An 18,439-nucleotide genomic window follows, 5' to 3' on the forward strand; every position below is an offset into this window, starting at 1 on the left:
GGGACCGGTTTCATGGAAGACAGTTTTTCCAAGGAACCGGGCTGTGGGGGTGGGGTGGGGATGGTTCCGGCGGTAATGCAAGCGATGGGGAGCGATGGGGAGGGATGGGAAGCGATGGGGAGGGATGGGAAGTGATGGGGAGCGATGGGGAGCGATGAGGAGTGATTGGGAGAGATGGGAGCAGCAGAGGAAGCTTCGCTTGCTCGCCTGCTGCTCACCTCCTGCTGTGTGGCCTGGTTCCTAACAGGCCACGGACTGGTACTGGTCCCCGGCCATGGGATTGGGGACCCCTGCCCTATAGCGTCCTGCTCAGTTACATTTTCACCAACCAACAGTAATGTCAAATAATGAAAAATTTGACCATAATATTCCTAATTTTGCAGACAAAATTAAAATTAATGTACATACGTTATTTTTTAATGGAACAAAATACATATTTGCATTTAATTTCCCTTGTATGATACAATTATAGAAACTGATAGTAACATTTATATATAAACAGTTTTATAAAACCTGAGATGGCAAATGATAGCTTCACAATAATTCCTCAGATAGCAGTGACTTCGCTATGACTCAATGATAAAATGAAATGGCTTTTTGGATGAAGCATCATAGATTCTTCACCTTCCATAATGTTATATATGCCTACAAGCTTGGTTCACCTCATCACCCTCCTCTTTATAACATAAAACCAACTGACAAGTTAAAGGAACGATGCTCCCATAAAATGTCCTGAAACCCTGCTTACCATTATTAATAGCAAATGATTCGTTTTGAAATAAAAGAGGATGTTGGGCTATTATTGGCTATCCTTAAGTCTTTTCAGTACTCTTATAGAAAGATGGTTTTCCAGGGCAGGTTATTAATTAAAGGACTTGAGTTTTCCCCTTTCATAAAACATATCGGAGAAAATTTTGATGAGCTGTACTCTCTAAAATTATGAATTAGTGACACTTTTACACTGCTGTCATTTATAAATCACAATTTCATGTAATAAGGCATATCATAATTTTAAGCAAGGATTAAAGATTAGTAATGAGATCTATAAAGTAGCTAACATTAATGGAGACTGTGCTTTTGACCTAGGACCTCAAGCCATTCCAAAGTCAAAATGCTAATCAGTTTTTTCTTGAATTGTATGAATAAAAATATTTTATTATAAGAAGGTAGAAAGGTGGAGATGTTTCCTTTACTTAACTCCCTAATGAGGCCCTATTTTGCCCCCAAATAACAATCCTCAAAAGAACAACACAGTTGTGCAGGTTGACAGACATATACCACTTAGCCTTGATCTGTCATCTCTGCAGCCTTTGGTAAGTTTTGCTTTCAGTGTCCTCACGCTGATTATTTTCCCATCTCAAGTAGGTTGACAGGGTTCAAGTTTGTGGTGCATTGTCTGTTAAACAATAACTAAATTACTGATTAGGTGGGAAAACTCAGGCACTCATTAAGTGTAGGAGGAGGGATTGTGTAATTGGATAGGTATGAGGAAAAATAAAAATGCAACTAAATCGCACATTTTCCCATTCTAAGCCAGACTGCTTTATTACCCCAAACCACATCCGTCCTTTTCTCTCCTCCTCAAATGTCTGACATTAAGGTGGAAAATAAATACTTACAGTTTTTATACTTACAGTTTCACTTATGATTCTTTAATTTGTAGAGCCTAATGACAGATAGAAAAATTTTTACATAGAAAATGAAGCTTTAACTATGATTAAGAGAATCAAGAAGTGGCATTTGCCATGTCTACCTTCTCTTACTATGGCCATTTGTTCTCATGTCCTCTTTCTTCATAATTTATTATGTGGGATGGATGCCTCTAAATGACACACAAGAACTATTGTAAAACTGACAGCATTGGAATAAATAAATCCTCTTCCACAAAATGAAGTTATTAAAGGATGCTGGAAAATAGCATTCCGCTAAATATGAGCGCATAATATATTATATGCGAGTTTATAAAACTGCAGTGTGTATACTAAGCATAAGTGTGTGTGAATTTCTTCAGTTCCAAAAACTGAAATATTAAAAGTACGCTTTTTAAGCAATATATTCCTTGTCTTCATATTTCTATTAATAAGTCAGTTGTTTTGAGCTTCTAAATTGGATATGTTAAACATTTGAATAAAAATAGCAGGAAGAGCAGTAGAAATGGAAAGATTCAATTATTTAAATGGTTTATTGGTTAATATTGGTTAAGTGATTTATTTAATATTGGTTAAGTGATTTATTTAAATAATTACGAAGTTTGAGGGGGTTTGAATAGAGGCATTGTAAGGAATTTAAACAGCATGAAAAAAAATCTCTCCTGTTGTAAGTTAGATCTTAAAGCAAAAATTTATGACAGAGGTCAGTAGTGGAGGAATTGAGCTTTGGCCAGGAATCCTATGCCTCATTGCTTTGTAAATAAGAGCAGCATGTAAGATAAAGTGTTTAAAGTAGAGACAACATGTTTGTTTCAAATGTAGTGAAGATTGTTACTGTAACCTTTTGATGAAAAACACAGTCCATTATTTATATATTTAAAAACTCTAAAGGAAAAGTGCTATTTAAAAATCATTTTAAACGAAAACTACATTGTCCTAAGGGGTGTGTGTGTGTGTGTATTCTTTAAATGTCAAAGTAACCTATGATTGATACCTTGGAAGCATTCATTTCATACAAATATACTTCCAAAGGTATAGTTCATTCATTAACTTTTAATTTTTATGTAGTCTTTTGATCGTGGAGGCATCTGCTCATCTCCACACATGGTTGGTATCTGTGGCTCCGTCTCATCACATGATTAGTTTGATCATTTTCCTCCAACGCTCAGTTCCTGACTCTTAAGTGTTATTGTTGCACTTGAGGCAGTCAGTCACTTATTATTTTCCAGGGATGAACATGTTAAAGCATTTAGTTTTACAAAGCAGGATGATACCTCAAACTCCTTACCTTTATGTAGATAAGTATACTTGAAAAATCTCCCAGTCAACAAACGAATCAGTCAACAAAGATGCATCTAGTACTAATTATCTGCTTGGCATCCTGCTAGGTAAAACAGAGTGAAGGTGAGAATTGAAGAAAAGAGATTCATTTGATTTGCTTATGTATTCTGTATGCTACATGCTTTACTGCTTACAGCAAATACCTATACAGCACGTAATGTGTCTCAGGTACTGTATTAGTTACAAGGGATCAAGTAATGGATACTAGAACTTCCCTATATTTTGGAATGCACATTCGGCAGTTGAAACTAACAGTAAGTTAGCAGCAGTAGTAATTAACATAATTATTACTCTAACTGGGCTACATACAGGGTTATGTAAAAATGTTTTTCAGAGACACAGTCTATTCTAAGAGTGAGGGGGATTAATAAGAGCTAATTAGGAAAACTAAAACAGGGAGAGGGCAGAGAGTAGTGTGTTAGAGAAAAGAAACCAGCATTTTTTATAACCAGTTTTTTACAAGTATGTATTCACTTTCTACTATGTACTAGTCACTGTTCTAGGTCCTGGGGATCCAGCAGTGATGGGGACCAGAATGCATGTCCTCATGGGAGTTTATACTCTAGTGGGCAGACACACAAGAAACACCTATGTACGTATGGAATGAGAGACCATGCTAAATGTTATAGAGAAAAAAAAAATCAGGGGAAAGATTTAAGAAGTGCTGGGAGAGGTGTGGTTATTCTAAAAAACATGGTCAAGGAAGGACACAGTGGTAAGTTGCCGTTTGAGTGACCAGAAAGAAGTGAGAGTATAATCTATGTGTCTACCTGTGGGAAGAGCATTTTAGGTAGAAGGTACAGCAGTGCCTTGAGGTAGAAGAAGCTGGAGTTTAAAGAAAAGGAAAAAAAAAAAAAGGAGTCAGGCTGGAGTGAAGAGAGCTTAGGGAGAAAGCAGAAGGAAATAGATTAGAGAGGTAATAGGGGGGTCAGACTGTGTACCGTCTTTGAAGCCATTTTGAAGACTTTGGTTTTTACCAGAGTAAAACACCAAAGAGAACCAAGAGACTTTATGAAGTTCTGAGCAGAGGAGAATTTTTATCTGACTTGTATTTTAACATTTTTAGTCTAACAGCTCTGTCAGGCAGAGGCTATGGTGGGAGGGAAAGGGGCAAGGGTAGGGAGATCAGTTGGGAATGATTAGAGCAATTCAGGAAAATGTTGACTGTGGGTTTTATCAGAGTGGTAGCAGTGAGATGGTGGAGTTGACCAGATGAGTGTAAAACCGTGAAGGCAAGAGAGAGTCTGAAAATCTGAAGGAAGCCTTAAATGACTGGCTCCTGTGCAGCAAGAGAGAAGGTGGTAAGAGAGAAGGCTGGAAGGCTGGGGAGAGTGGCAGAGCCGCAGGCAATGTCCTGTAAGCCATGCTGAAGACTTTATCCCGAGGTCCCTGGGAAGCCATTGAGACATTTTAAAAGCATTAAATAACCTCTTAAGACAGCATGCCTTCATTATTTCACAGCTTCCACCTGTCAGAAGTCCAGGCACAGCTTAACTAGTTCTTCGGATCAGAGTCTTACAAGACTGAAATTAGGATGTTGGCCAGGCTGTGATCCTTTCTGGAGCGAGGGGTCGTCTAAGTTCATTCAGGTTGTTGGCAGAATTGATTTTCTTATAGTTGTAGGACCGAGGTCACCAATTCTTAGAGGCTGCCCCTCCCCATTAGAGTTCACACAACAGCTGTTTGCTTCTTCTTGGCCAGCAAGAGAGCGTATTTCTTTTCAAGGGCATCTGATTAGGTCATGTCTATTCAGGATAATATCTCTTATTAATCTATAGTAAACTGATTAAAGATATTAATTACACCTGCAAAATCTTCTCATCTTTGTCATATAATGTAACATAATCATGGAGTGATATCCCGTTATTTTTACCATATTCAAGGGAAAGTTATAAGTATCACTCACACTCAGGGGGAGGAACTTATACAAGACATATATAGCAGGGTGTGGAAATCTTGGGGGCCATCTTAGAATTCTGCCTACAGGATAGAGAGATAGGTATAGATCAATCTACAGGTTACATATTGAGCAGGATATCATGCTCTTTTCAGTCATTCTGGTCTCTGAATATTTTATCTAGGGTAGACTGAAGGGGACCAGAGGGAAAATAAGACAAGTTAAGCAGCACTATGCCAACTGGGACTGGTCTACTTTAGAAATTGTAATCTATTGAATCTTACTGATGAGATTTGGAAGGTAAAGGAATCAGAATAAAAAATGATCCCTAGACTTTTGACATGGCCACTAAGTGAATATATGGTGTTGTTTTACAATCCAGGAAATATGTAGGAAATATAGGTACAGTGGAATGAGGGAATGGGAGAAAATAATGTTCATTTATATACTAGGTCATAAAAGGTCTTGCAGCTTCCTCTTGACACCCTAGAAACACTTAGTTGAGTTGCCATGTGAGGAGTTGACTCTCCACCTGGACAGACTGTATGGAGAAGCCCTGTGACCACATGGAGAGGTAGATCCAGCAAAGTGTAGCTTTCTAGCCATCACCGCTGAAGAGTCATGTAGTAAGCAAAGACTTCCTGGACCTTTCAGACTAGACCAGCCACTGGCTGAATGCCACTGATGGACCTCCAGTTGACACAGCATGAAACCCAAGTATCACCCAGCCAAACTCTGCCAGAAATTGTAATTCACTAAATTTTGGGAGAGTTAATTACACAGTAATAGTAACAAAACTTTATTTTCCAAGGAGGATACCATTTGTTCTGCTAAGCTACCAAATTTTTTTTTTTCACTGAGCAGCATAATGGGTAGATAAATGAAATTGGAGTAACTGTGAGAGATTATGCTTTGTATATGAGGAAAAAATTATTGAGAAATAGAGGCAAAGGCATGGAAGGAGCAAGGAGATCTGAAATAAAGTGCAAGACAGTAAGTTTGAGTGAGTGGGGCAGACAGGGAAGAGAAATTTAAGAGACTGCCATGATGAGTGCAATTTTAGTAAGAAGAATAAATGTTTAGTGATATTTTTAAGGAAATTATGCAATGTTATGTGCTATGTCATCTCCTCCCTGATGTTCTGACAAAAGCTTCAACAAAGATTTCCATAGCTTTTCAATGCTTTTGGAAGACAGCATTTATTTTTCTATGCTGAAACAAGATTTAATACAAGAAGGAGACAGCTTTATCTGGTTACACTTAAAATCATGAACCAGGTTCATGAATAATCAGAAACTCAACACTCTCATGGAACATAGAATTTTAAACTGATGCTAGAACTTATAACTTATAAGCCGCTTATAACAATTGTTATTTACATTTAACTGATTTGTGAACAATTCTTAGCTTACAGCCATACATATATGGAAATATAAAATATATTCATATATATTTATTATGTGCATATACATTTATATGTGTACATTACATATATACACATTTTAGTTGCTTTTTCTTTAAAAATTTCCCCTTTCTCTACTTATGTTCCTACTGAGATTGGAGTTATGACTTTAAACAATGTCAATTCCAAAATAGTGTTTGAAAAAAGCCTTTATGTTTTGAAATTTGTCTGTAGCTTGATCATTTGTCTTCTAAATTTTTAACATCATTTTTACTTTACTTTGGCCTACTTTATTTTTTTTTTATTTTTTTATTTTTTTTTTTTGCGGTACGCGGGCCTCTCACTGCTGTGGCCTCTCCCGTTGTGGAGCACAGGCTCCGGACGTGCAGGCCCAGCGGCCATGGCTCACGGGCCCAGCCTCTCCGCGGCATGTGGGATCCTCCCGGACCGGGGCACGAACCCGCGTCCCCTGCATCGGCAGGCGGACTCTCAACCACTGCGCCACCAGGGAAGCCCTGGCCTACTTTATTTTTGACCTACCTTTTCTTTTTTATCATAAACACACGAAGCTAATCATGGTTTTTGAGCAAAGGGAAATAGACTCCTCCCAGTTTTCCATTGGTTAAAACCTCGTTTCCCTGTTGAGCTGTCATGATCCATCCTTCTTGTAACACACATGCATCTGCTGCCAGCTTATCTCCCAAAGCACCTTAATTTAACCCTCCTTATCTCACCTACAAACCTGCCTTTGGGCTGTTTTTTCCCTTACCATTTAGCTACATGTCTAATCACCAGGAAGGGCATAGATTTAAACCAATTTTTTTTAAGAATAAATCAATCACATACACATGCCACCTGACAAAGGTAGCTCAAGCCATAAGGATCATGAAGAGAAACACACACAATTTCTGTATATTGCTAGTTTCATATAACTGTTTTTTATCTTCTGGATTTAACTTTCTCCAGTATAAAACTTGAATATCTGTTTAGTTAGATGGTTATTATGCTTTTTCACCCAAACTGGAAACAGTGTTTCCAACATAGCTGCTCATTAGCCTACTTGATGATGGATAGATAAAGATTTATGCTTTGAGGAAAAGGGGCTCTGTTGAGAATTTCTCAAAAAAATAAAGTCTACACAAAAATATTTATGGTATTCATGTTCGAAAATAATAATTTTGTAATGCAAAATGATACTACAATATCATGTATTACTAGTTCTGGGTATCTTCAGGCAAGTAGGTTATCCATGTATATTTTAAATATATGTAAAATCCTGTACCAGTAAACTATCTGGAGGGTCTGTTTCCTGAGGCTACTTCTGGTACCAACCACTGTTTCAGTCAGGATTCTGGCAGTTTCAATGATGAAAGAGACAGAACACTTGACAGAGGTGTAGGCAAGGCAAAGAGAACAGCAAAAATCACCATGTCTAGGATCAAAGAAACAAGGGCAGAAAATTGTATACAAAAGTCCACTCAGGGCTTCCCTGGTGGTGCCGGGGTTAAGAATCTGCCTGCCAATGCAGGGAACACAGGTTCAAGCCCTGGTCTGGGAAGGTCCCACATGCCGTAGAGCAACTAAGCCCGTGCACCACAACTACTGAAGCCCACACGCCTAGAGTCCGTGCTCCGCAACAAGAGAAGCCACCGCATTGAGAAGCCCAGGCACTGCCACGAAGAGTAGCCCCAGCTCACCGCAAGTAGAGAAAGCCCGCACGCAGCAACAAAGACCCAACGCAGCCAAAATTAAAAAAGATAAAAAAGTAAATAAAATAAATTTTAAAAAATATCCACTGAAAGCTGTAGCAGGGAAAATGGGGGCTGCCTGGTGGCAGTTGTAGCTCTTAGGGAATACAGCTATTGCTTTAAAAAAGGCACTGAAACAGGTATATTGAGATATTTGATTTCTTTTCCCCCTTTTCATCCCCCTTATATTGATTTATAAGTTTCAGGTGGTTTTACTCTGAAAAACTGTATTTGAAATATTTCATTTGTTACGGTAGATGACATAACTAGATGAGATAGAGATTTAGTTATACACTGAAAGATATAGATTTTTGATATAACTAATTATTATTTCATGTAGTTCATAAAGAGACCTATAACAAAATTAGCACCTCAGGAGATTCTTTTTCCTTTCCTGGAAAATATTGATAAAAATTTCAAAGATATGCACATTTTTGTGAAGTAGGATTGTGTTATAATTTTATCAAAATATGAGGACAGTATAATATTTTAATTAGCATATCAAAGGGAGTAGAATTTCCAGGATGACCCTGTATTGATTGCCAAAATCATTGTGTTAGAATGGAATAAATGCACATTGTCTCCCAAGGACTCCTCTTTTAATTCCCTTACACAGAGGCCTTTAAAAATGAAAATCAAAATAACAGTCCCTATCTCTTCTTTTCTCTTTTGGAACATAGTAGGTACACTGAAAGAGAAATAAGAAATACTTAGAGAAGGCAAAGTACAAAATATAAATTGCCTTGACTCTCAAAATCCGAATGTCTCAATAATCTTTTTTATATTAATTTATCTCACAGTGCTTTATTAAAAATGTGAGTTCCTATAAACATTTTTCCATTAAATAAAGAAGAGCTTTTCTTTCTGAACTATGTGCAATATGTTCTAGAAAAATAGTATTCATCCTGGAAAGTCTAAGTTGAGTTTTAGTTCAACTTAGTTAACTCACTTAAGAATGAAAAGGAAAAACACAAATAATTTAGTCAGTAGGGAAACTTGTTTAACAGAGAAAAACCTGCTAGCTGATAATTAGCAGAGAGAATTTTACCCAATCTGAAAAGTTAACTTCCTGACTCGACCTTTCCTTTAGTCTTTTTATAACATGCGTGCACGTGCACACACACTCACTTTAATTCACACATCCTATTCAATCTAATTACTTGGTGATTTGTCCAGTATTTCACATGGAAATAGAAATGAGCAAGGATTATATTGGTTTTAATTAACTAATATTTTTGAGCTACTTTCATATACTAAGCACTGAACTGTTCATAAAAAGGTTTAAAAAAGGAAAATCCATCTAGAAGTGAGTTTAATTATCATAAGTGAAGTTGGGCTTGTGTGTCCAGTGTTCCCTAGTATATTAAAATCTGCAGAATAGTCATTTTCTTACATGTTTTTATTCTCCAGGTAATTTATCCTCATTTTCCAGGAGCTCATCTATATGTAAAGCTTCTTTAACTCCCATATCCTAGCACTTATATTTATCAGAGTCTATTAGATATGCCTCTTGACGAGAACAGAACTTTTAGTTCAGTATACTTTTCTAAGAAACTTTCTTACACCAGTATCTTAGCAGTTTTGAGAGCCGTAGGAATAAAATCATGTTTGATTTCTCACCCTCTCCTTTGACTTTGTCATTCAGTCCATCACTAGCTTGTCACTTTGCCCTTTGGGACATCGCTGAGACCCACTCACGATTCACACTGCCACAGTCTTTATCTAGAGTTCATTTACCTTGTGCCAGGGCTGCTGAAACAGCCTTCAAGGTAGAGACCTGTCTTCAACCTCTCTTCTATCCAATTTATTCAACCCTCAGCAACTGGAATTATTTCCCTGAAAGCAACATGACCTTCCTTCTCATTATCCTGAAGTAGCTGCCAATAGTGTTTCTCCTCAAGTCTAATCTTTTGATCCTTGCTTCAAGGTGCTTGACCTTTTGGTTCACTATTACCTTTTCTACTTCACTCTTGCTCATATGGTCAGATCTTTCAGGACAGACTCTGTACCAGCCTCTAGGCACCTACCCTACTTAGTCAGGTATTTGGGTATTCCTCCTTCTTTGGAATTAGCTCCTGACTATTACACTGTCTTCTTTTTTCCTCTTTCAAAGTTCTATTCCAGGGTCAGTTTCTTCATGTTGCTTTCCTCCAAAAGGTTTGTGTAGTTTAATAACTTACTAGTTTTTCTGGTTTTTATCATATGTGTCTCTAAACAGCTGATTATTAAATTCCTTTTATATATATGAAAAAAAATATCAATAAATGGGAGTGGGTCCAGCATGGGAGATCTAGCCAGATTTTCAAGATGCTAAGAGGCTACCCATATTGCTCCACAAAATGATTTGTAAGATCCCATCCACCTCTAAATTGAGTCTGTACCTAATAATGTTTGAGTACTTAATCTAAGTTTTGTCCTTCTAGCCTTTGTTTGTGACACTGTTCTTTAATTTTAGGGCTTTAACCCTAATATATTACCTAGCAAGTACTAATGTATTTTGACTGAGATGGCATCTGTTGAGCACTTTGGTTTGAATATTAAGCTTCAGACATAAATCTCATATTTTAGATATTAGCACGTGAAACAGCTTCTTTCAAGAATACTCATCTGTCTAATATTTTTCAGGAATAGAACATGTAAAAATTACGCAGTTTCCCTGGCCTAGTTTTGTGTTCCTACTTCTATGTACTGGGTCGAACTCAAATCCGTTAAAACTTCCATGGATCAGGTTAGATATTTTAAGTCTTCTACAAATTTGATGGTCTTACTTGGCATCCCATCACTCCCTCACCCCTGCCTCTGATTTTAGGTTTCCAAAGCAGCCTAGAAATTAAATAAAAGCCCTTTCATTTTCTCTGCAGTATAAGGTGATCGTGTAGTCTCAAGCAAACCTTGAGCAATATTCTTCTTGAAGAATTGTGCATTATGTCTGGCTGTGAGCAGCTGAGCAGAGTGTTTTGAATAATAATGATCCTGATGATAAGAAAAATAACTACCATTTGTCACACACTTTCCCTACATTGCTGACCTCCCATGGAGAGTTTTACAATGAAGGTTTCTGGCATTGTACTATGTGCTTTGCACAGATTACAACATTTAATCCTTATAAAACTCCTAATGAGGCCATTTAACAGGCAAAGAAACTGGAGTACTAAAAGGTTAAATAACTTGGAAAAGATCACAAAGTAAGTGATTGAACCAGGTTTAACTGACTGCAAACCGTAAGCTCCTAAACGGTACACTAGAAAGCCAAGATATTGAACTTCTCTGAACATGATGAGAGGGTAGAGAAAAACTCTTGGAATTTATCTCCACTGGAAATTCTGAGCACTTGCTAACATTATCTGAATAGCAAACATTATCTGAATATGTGACTAAATATTCAAATTAGGAAATAATCATGGGTTTGAGGGGGGAATATAATAGAATGATGGAAAACTAACCTAATGGTTTAGCTTATCATCTTTTTTTTGAATGAGGCTGCGTTGTTCTGACATAGATACAGCTGACAAAATATATACAACCAAAAATGTGTGTTCCTGTCAGGAAAGTAGTCATGTGCCCTGCTTCTTTGAAACAATGGGCATTTTTTCTACCACTTATTGAGTATTCAGCCATACTGTGCAAATATTTGAGTGATAATGACTGATACCAGATTTATAATTCAGAAGAATATGAGAATATCTTATATCCATATGTGGGTATTATTAAATATCTGCTGCCAACAGTAACTGATGAAGTAACTGGTGTTCTTAATTATTTGGAAGACTGAGTTTTAAGTCTTTTATTAAAACCACCAGATTAAATAATCATCTCATAGGAATGACTGAGAAGTAGAAATGAGAGAAAGTAATAATGCTTACCCTGTTATTACTTTTTATATCTTGTTATAAGAAATAAAATTAATCATTGAGTATAATTAGTAACTACTCTACATGAGTCAATGATGATATGAACTGTGCACAAGTAGAACATAGCTTTTGTATTATACTTCACTCTCTTATGTCAAACTTTTAAAATGAACCAAAACCCATAAGTATAGAACCAAAACCCATAAGTACAGAATCAGTGATTCTGTATTCTTGGACTCTGAAGGTTAGAGGTGATGGAGGACAAAATTATCTGCAATCTTGAAATCAGTAATCACTCTTTTCTTTCTGTCTCTTTGAGTACTCATTTATACATGGGCATATAAAAGTTATATTCATTCAAAAATTATCTCATGTATCATAGTAATGGAATTTGAGTTGATTTTACATCCATTAGTTGGGAATTGTTAAGTATCTCATAACTGATAATCCTCCTTTCCAAATCCTGGTTAAATTAACTCTGTTATAATGAAAATATCTCCTTGTGTTTACCTCTCTTTCTGTGTGTGTGTGTGTTTAAACAAGAACAAAACCCATATTATATAGTCATAAAAATTGTTTCTTGAAAGTGAAGAAATGACTTAAAAACTCACCTCTATTGATGGACCTATGTCAAAGAGACACAGGAACCACCTGAAAGACCTCCCAATGGCCAAAGCTGGAATAATTTGAGCAAAAAAATACAGTTGTGATAGTTTACAATGCATAGTATAAAATAAATGCCACAAATCCATTCTGATATAAATAAATTATTGAATAAATTAAGTGAGGGAGAAGAGGCAGATATCTAGTGCAAAAGGATTCCAAATAAATTATGTAGGTACTCCATCCTAATTTAGAAGGAATATAACTCCCCATTCTTTAAGTGTGGGCCTCACATAGTGACTTTCTTCCAAAGAGTACAGGATAGAAAGGAGGGACAAGAGTAACTCTATAGTAGAGAAAACAGACAAGCACAGCTTCAGCCAGATTATCAAGGCCAACATGAGCAGTCATAAATTGTATTGATACCGTGTATCCTTGACATGATATGATGAAAATGACACTTTACCTCTGTAATACTCCACCATGAAACCTATAACCAGTCTAATCATGAGACAAATAGCAGACAAATTCCAACAAATTCTGAAGCTTAGAGGTGATGTAGGACAATATTATTTGCACAGAGCGTCGTATGCAATATGCTTGATCTAGTATTCCTCAAAACTGTCAAGGTCAACAGTGAAAGTCTGAGAAATTATCACAGCCAAAGGGAGCCTAAGGAGATATAACAACTAAATATATCATAGCCTGGATGGGAGCCTGCAACAGGAAAAAAAGGAAACTTGAATAAACTATGAACTTTAATTAATAAAAAAATCAATATTTGTTCATTAATTATAACAAATATGCCCTGTCAATGTAATATATTACTGATAGGGAAAACTGTGTGCAGGATGATGGAGTTATATTCAGACTCTTTGTACTATCTGCCTAATTTTTCTGTAAATAACTGTTTTGGAAAATAAAGTCTATTAATATAAAAAAGATATTTCTTAGTGAATTAAGGCTACATTTAGAATGGGTGTAGAAAGCAAGATATTCTCACTCCCACTGAGGACATGGACTTAAAGGAAGCAAAGAAACAGATATCAGATTCCTCTGAACAACCCATAAGGCCAACTGAAGCACTGGCGTTTAAGAGAACAACAAAATGAACAGCAAAATGAGGAAAAAGGAGAAAGTCAGAGAAGAATGAGAACAAGAGAGAGAAAGAAAAAAGAATCTAACATTCTGGACTGTAGCCTATATAAAATGCTACCTGACAAATTTCCAGGGCAGAATAGACAAAAATTGTTCCAGAAAGGCAATACTCTTTGTGCCACCATGGTAAATGCCTTCTATTTTCATGAACCTTCAGCACAGGTATTATATTTTGGGAAATGTAGATATTGGGATATTGGCTAGTAGCAGACGATCTGTAATGGCACATGGACAAGATATTGAACTAATTCAGCAGAAACTGGTATGTAGAGTTAAAGAATCACAAATTCACCCTAAAAATCATTCATTGTAGAGGCTGGAAGTGATGCTGATTCTCCCAAACTTTGGGATAGCATTTTAAGATGCTTTCATTTGACTATCAAAGGAGACAGCAACACCAGGTGACTGGACATGTAGGCTACATTTATAAAATTCTTTTTCATAAAGTCTTGTATCTGCTTCCCTTTAACTTCTACACCTTGTACCTAGTTGTGTACAGACAAAGTTCAATTCCATAAGCTTTTCTAAACTAGCACTGTGTGACAGATACTGTTCTGAGTTTTGTGTTACAAATGAATGAAGAAAGGCTTCACCTTCCAAGGATGTAAAAAAATGTTGTCAAGTTAATTTAAAACTTGAAGTAGCCTTTTGGCATGTTGTGACCTCCGAGAGCAAGATGGATCACCAGCATCTGCACCGCAGCTACATACTAAAATTTGACTGTGATTCTCTCTCTGTTGCATCTGCTGAAACCTGTAGGATCAGATCTACCAATACTGCCTCAGTATGTGCTGCTAATGTAAGCATGTGAAGGACATAGACTTCATCAAGTTGGACTAAGGGATCTTTCTTGAATGAATTATCCAAGACATCTTCCTGACTAAAGAAACAATGCTAGCTCTTTATACGTAAAATTAGAGATCTTTGATATTAATAAAAAATTTAAGTAACATACAGATTTTAAAAGAAAACAAAAGTCATTGTTGTGGACCCTCAGTGTTGACATAATAATGTTTATCCCAATGTCACATTAATATATAAAAATATAAAGCAAGACATAAACCTTCCATATTTAGAACTCCTACATGCAGCTATAAAATCAAAACATATTTATGAATTAAAAACAAAGTACCAAAATCAATATATTCAAATTTACGATACTGAATGTGTCATTGATACTAAACAAATAACCCATAAAGAAGTACTTCTTTAATGACTACTCTTTTTGTTCAGATTTGCCTATTTGCAATGCAGTATACTAGTCCTGCATTGCCCACAAAGGGTTCTATTTTGTGGAATGTAAATGAAAATACTTTTTTGTATCTCAGAATTGAGCACAAATATAATTTTCTTAATGTCATTTAATTGCAATGCCATGAAAACCTCTAGAGATAAATGGATTGAGTATTTACTTTTAGAAGGCACAAGCCATATTCCACAAACATAATTACCCAGTGGTATGCAACAGACTTATATCTGTTAGATATTCTTTTAAAATTCAACCAGTTTTAGTAACATGTACTGAAGATAACTAAAGGAATTTTCAGACTATTTGTATTTTCTTTAATTGTTCTTACTCATTGACAGATGAGTATTTTTCTGTATATCATCAAGTTGTTTGATATTTATTGTTATATTGCTATTACTTTAAGAATTTTAAGACTTGTTATTTTAATAACTTGAGATTCTTTAAAATTGAAAATACTTGTTACAAGAAAAAATATGGATACTTTTTTTTCTGATTATTTTCTTCCACTTTTTAAAATTGTACGTGACATTCAGAAACATGGATAGTTGAAAACTGTAAAAAGGACAAAGAGACACTTTAAGTCCATTTTCTGAGATTTTCCTCACTACTAATCTTTTCATGAAAGAAGAACATGTAACACTTTCTAATGGTATATCCATTTTAAATGCTCTAACTCTGTGATTAGTCTGTTGTAAAAATATAGGAATTTCAGCATATTCTTTATGGGAGAAAAAAATGCATGCTAACATTATGTATTCCTGTCTTAATCTTGTATATATATGTTTTCTACTTGACTCTCAACTGTTACTGCAAAGGTGTGAAATCACATACATCCAGCTTATGTTTAATGATGAAAATAATTCGACTTTCCTCTTAATGAACCCTCTGCAGTAAGGGAAATAAATCTTAGAAAATAGAGATGGAAAAGACTTTCATTTAAACAGCTGGTTTTTGTTTTGTTTTGTTTTTTTTAATTTTCAGCCTGAAATGTGTTGCTTTTATTAGCATCCATATTCCATTCACTGTCTTTGAATCATGACAAGGCACTAACTGTAAGTATTTTTTGTTTTGTTTTGTTTTGTTTTTGCGGTATGCAGGCCTCTCACTGTTGTGGCCTCTCCCGTTCCGGAGCATAGGCTCCGGATGTGCAGGCTCAGTGGCCATGGCCCACGTGCCCAGCCGCTCCGCGGCATGTGGGATCCTCCTAGACCAGGGCACAAACCCGTGTCCCCTGCATCGGCAGGCGGACTCTCAACCACTGTGCCACCAGGGAAGCCCCTGGATTGATATTTTTTAATGTAGGTAAGGGATCAAGATTTTCTCCCCCTCTGTGGATATCTAGTTGATTCAACAATACTTACTTAAAGATTATACTTTTCCCACTGCACAGCTATGTCCTCTAGTCATGAATCAAGTGACCATATATGTGCAGATTGGTTTCTATATTCGCTATTTGTTCATATGCCCATTTGTTTATTCTTGACCAATACTATGTTGTCATTGTTACTGTAGCTTTGTAGTGTAAGTCTTCTGAGTTTGTTATACTTCTCTAAGACTAACTTGTCTATTTTTGTCCTGTGTTATATAAATACTCAAATTATTTGCCAATTTCCATACATCACAAAATCTGAAAAGACTTTTGTTGGGAGTGTGTTGATTCTATAGTTCAATTTGAGATAAATCGACATTTTTGCAGTATTGTCTTCCAGTTCGTAAAGATGGAGTATACCACTACTTACTTGGATCTATTTTAGTGTTTATATTGTGTGTAGTTTACTATTAAGACTTGTGCATCATTTTTAGATGTATTCCTAAATATTTGGTGTTTTAGTATACTACTTTAAATATTTGAAGTTCTGGAGACTTATTATACACTTTATTTTTTTGTATTTTGTGCTGGTGTATAGAGAATAATTAATTTTCCAACATTTTATTATAAAAATGTCAAATAAATGGAAAAGTTGAAAGAATTTTGCAACATACACATAGACTCTACCTTTAACATTTTACCATACTTGCTATCACACATCAGTTACATTATACCCACCTAGATTCTGCAGAAAAAAAATAATAATACTGAAAAATGCCAACAGGATAAATAAAAGGGAAACCTATACATACATACATCATGGTGAAGCCATGAAACGTGAAACAAAACAGTGGTCTTAAAATCAGTCATAAAAAAAGGAGATACTACTTTCAGTGATTGTCCACATAAAAACTCACTCTTCATCAGAAACAATGGAAGCCAAAATATGTGACATGGTGTATTTAATGTGCTCAAGGAAAATAATACATGCATTCATTTTCAGACCAAAACCAAGAGACTTTGCCACAAGTATTGAAAATACTTGCCAAGGACAATTACAACTATGTAATTCAAGAAGAAGATAAAGTAATTCCGTAGTAGAGGCCTAAAATGCAAAAAGAAATAATGAGCAAGAAAGTGATAAATAGGTACATCTAAATAAAATTAACCAGTTTGCTTGAATAAAACAACAACAATAACAATATTTACTGGATATTTTGGGCTGAATTGTGTTCTCTTCAAATTTATATGTTGAAATCCCAGCCCATGTAATCTCAGAATGTGACTCTGTTTAGCAATAAGGCCTTTAAAGAGGTAATTTAGTTAAAATGAGCTTATTAGGGTGGGTCCTAATTAAATATGACTACTGGTCTTATAAAAGAAGAGGAGATTAGGACACAGACAATACCATCAGAGGGATGAACTTGTAAGGACACAGCAAGAGGTAGCCATCAGCAAGCCAAAGAAAGGGGCCTCAGAAAAAACAAACCTGACAACACCTTGATCTTAAACATCTAGCTTCCAGAATTGTGAGAAAATAAATTTCTGTTGTTTAAACCACCCGCTCTGTGGTATTTTGTTATGGGATCCCAAGCAAACTTATGCAGTGAGATTTAAAAAGTGAAAATTAAAAACTAAAATAACAGCACAAAGTGAAATGGAATAAATGGACTGTTTTAACATCTTGTTATTATTCACAGGGAGAATGAAGATGCTAATTATCTCAAATTTTGATGAGTTATATATTCATGTTTAAATACATAGAGGAACTTTTAAAAGAAATATAGTTTTTCTTTCCCAAATGAATTGAAGAAATTGTATATAATGATTTAGAAAATACAAAATAAAGCAAAAAAATGAGTGAAGAAAAAAAAAAAAGTAAAGAGCAATGGCAGGCACCAAATAATACACTGGTGTTATCTCCAGTTATATCAATGAGTAAATATATATTGAACAATGTAACACTCCATTTAAAAGACAAAGATTGTCAGCCTGGCTGAAACAATCCAGCAGTATTAGAGAAACATCTAAAATATTAAGAAACAACAAGTTTGAAGTAAAAATCTGGTTTATTTTGTTTACTGAACTAGTGGCTAAAAAATCAGTATTGATATGGAATATTTGAACCTATAATTAACATATTTGACTGAATTGGCATATATAATAAAATAATGCACAAGTTATATGCATTTCAAGCATAGAACATTTACAAAACTGGACCAGATAATGAGT

The sequence above is a fragment of the Globicephala melas genome, chromosome 10 (assembly GCF_963455315.2).
Source record: "Globicephala melas chromosome 10, mGloMel1.2, whole genome shotgun sequence".
Taxonomy (NCBI): Eukaryota; Metazoa; Chordata; class Mammalia; order Artiodactyla; family Delphinidae; genus Globicephala; species Globicephala melas.